Consider the following 3,481-nt stretch of genomic DNA (forward strand, 5'->3'; position numbering starts at 1 on the left):
AGTGACTGGTCTCATTGGAACCTGTGATTTATGAATTTTTGGCAGACCGTAAAATTTAGGAGCTACCGAATTATAAGATTTAAGATGCTTCGACATTGGACAATTTATATAGGAATTCTTGAGAAGCAAATCAACTTTGGCATTCATTCGTCTTTGTATAATTTGAGTAGGATCTTTGTTTACTTGTTTATAAATATTACCATCATTTAAGAGGGTTAAACATTTATCTACATATTCATCCTTATCCAAAACAACAGTGACATTACCTTTGTCGGCTTTACAAACTACTATGTTTTTATTTTCTTTAAGAAATTGTCTAGTTTTATTACCAATAGTATTATATATAGAATTGTTAAAAATATTATGATTATTGTTTAAATAATTTTGTAAAGCACCTGTTAACCTGCTTCTGAAAACATCCCTTTTATTATCCGGGATGAGATTAATTCTCTCCTCAGTCATGGTCAGAGCGTCCTCAATGACAGCAGATTTATCCGACGGATTAATATAAAATTTGTCCCCCAGACTTAAAAAGTATGAAACATCTTGTGGAATGGTCACACTTGATAAGTTTCTAATCCATTTCGGATTTGGTTTTTTATTAAAATGAAAATTGTGATATTTCTTATTTAACCAATCAAATTTCGAAATACCCTTGTCAATAAGCTTCTTTTCATAACCATCCAAAAAATTTTTTCTTGGCAGGTAAAAAAATAATGACACATTTGTTGGTCACTAATCAACAAAGATATTTCACTCTTTAAATTAACCAAGAAGGATTGCAAATTTGATATAGAAATATTTGTATCATTAATTTCAAAATTAAGAGCACTAATTTTATAGTTAAAAGTTACTTCATTAAATTGCTTTTTTATCGAAAAATTGTTAAAAGAAAAATTAGTATTTAAATTAATTAAATGAGAAGGAAGAAACCCACTTGACTTACAACGTAGTAAGAACCGATTTTTATTTCTTAGTCTCCTCAGACGTTTCTGCTCTTTAATCCATCTTTTCATCAGAATGACAGGTGTTATGCCAAAACGCGTTCTGATATTTCCAAAAAATCCATCACGATGACAACCGTCCATTATGTGGAGTATAGATAGTAATGGGAAATTAGAGAAGTCCACGTTGAAAGTAAAGGTAAATTCCAAGTCAGGCCAAAACTTTTTTTGGTATAACCTCCAAAAATCGCTAAGTCCTCCAAATATTATAAAGTCCTCATAAATAAAATGTGAAATCAATTTTCATAATTTCTAAAGCAAAAAATATTCTTTGCATAAATATTGGAAGTTGATAATAGTCAATAATATATATTACGATGTTATTTTGTTTGGATTTGTAATTTTAATGAGATCTTATTTTGTTTTTTTGAAAAAATCCATTCATATAATTTTATAATTATTTATTAGCTTTCGCCCGTCGACGACAGGCATCCTCAGATAATTTTAAACTGAAATTACATACAATTATTAATGAAAGAAATATATTAAAAAATATCTAGTAGAACATAACCTATAACATAACCTATAACTTACCAAGAAGGTTTCTTCCCGGAAATTTACTAAAAATATAATTCAAAAAAACACATCTTAATTTGTCAACAAGGACAAATTTAAAATAAAACATGTTGTTAATAATAAAAAAAGAAAAAAAAAATTTACAAACGGAAAAAGAAAAGGAAAGAAAAAACATGTGTTCGCATGCTTGATCCCTCTTGTTCAACTAGTTCAAATATATTGGTGAATTACAGTGATAGTAAGTGAAACTGAAAAGTACCTCTATATATGGTAAGGAAGAAACCCATACAGTAGGTAAATTCAAATTTCAAATAAGCAGTAATCTAAGAAAATTTTTAATACAAAATAAATATATTAGTTAATTAGTACTGAGAATTAACGAATGATAAAACTGATTCAAATTATTTAAATCAGTCTGTTTATTAACAGAGTTTTCGGACTTGAGAATGTGAAACATCTCTCTAAATTTCCTTCGTCTGTAATTTCGTTCGTTACATATGATGTTTGTTGCTTCGAAATTAAATAGATGGTCATTCTCATGTGCATGAGTGACCAAAGCTGTTTTTCTACTATCATTTCTACAATCCCTCCTATGTTCACTTAGTCTGTCTTTAATATATCTACCAGTCTCACCAATGTAGCAAGCTCCACATTGGCAAGGTACACAATAAATCAAATGCGATTTTAATGATAGTAGAAAAACAGCTTTGGTCACTCATGCACATGAGAATGACCATCTATTTAATTTCGAAGCAACAAACATCATATGTAACGAACGAAATTACAGACGAAGGAAATTTAGAGAGATGTTTCACATTCTCAAGTCCGAAAACTCTGTTAATAAACAGACTGATTTAAATAATTTGAATCAGTTTTATCATTCGTTAATTCTCAGTACTAATTAACTAATATATTTATTTTGTATTAAAAAAAAAATTTTTCTTAGATTACTGCTTATTTGAAATTTGAATTTACCTACTGTATGGGTTTCTTCCTTACCATATATAGAGGTACTTTTCAGTTTCACTTACTATCACTGTAATTCACCAATATGGAGTTGCTCGCAGGCAAGCGAACTGAACGGACGTGTTTGTAAATAGCTCCGTAACTTGAATTTTATATATACAAAAGTGTTTGAATGGAGATTTATTTTGTGAAAAGTGTATAACTTACAAAGTGACAATGACAACGAACGATGAATTAAAAGTTTTACTGCTCAATATGCAGAGTGACTTGAATAAAAAAATGGACAAAATGGAAAAAGAAATTAAAGAAGTGAGAGTTGAAAATTCTAAAATTTCGCAAGATATCGTGGGTTTTAAGTCAAAATGTCGTGAGTTAAAAAAAAAAATGAAACACTAGAAAGAAAAATTGAAATTTGTGAGGATAAAATTGATCACCTACTAAATAAGGAAAGAGCAAAAAACTTAATCCTTTTCAAAGTGGAGGACAATATGGAAAATAACACTGACTTATTGAAAACAGTGAAAATATTACTTAAGAATGCTGAAGTAGAAAACCAAGATAGTGACATCGTAAGTGTGAGGAGATTGGGAAAGGTGCAAGGCGCAAGACCAATTTTTGTTACATTCGCTGATGAAAATCTAAAAGTAAAAATTTTCCAAAAAGCAAAAAATCTTGGCGATAATAACATAACTTTTTCAAATGATATGACTAAAGAGCTGCGAGAAAAAAAAAGAAAATTTATCTTAAGCTTCGAGAAGCAAAGACTCTACTTGAGCAGCGTGGAAAAGCAGTAATTATTAAAGGTCTTTCCATAATAATGGACGATAAAAAGTATGATCTGACCTCTATTCAGAACTATCTGTTACCGCAACAAAAAGAGTTAGGAAGAGAAAGTGATTGTAATGAAGATAGTGATGACTCCTTAACTTCAAATCTGTCTACAAAGGGCAAGAAAAGAGGAAGATCGGTAGGGCCTAAATCAAATAAAGAGAAGG

This window comes from Leptopilina heterotoma, unplaced genomic scaffold (assembly GCF_015476425.1).
Source record: "Leptopilina heterotoma isolate Lh14 unplaced genomic scaffold, ASM1547642v1 Lhet_1228, whole genome shotgun sequence".
Lineage (NCBI taxonomy): Eukaryota > Metazoa > Arthropoda > Insecta > Hymenoptera > Figitidae > Leptopilina > Leptopilina heterotoma.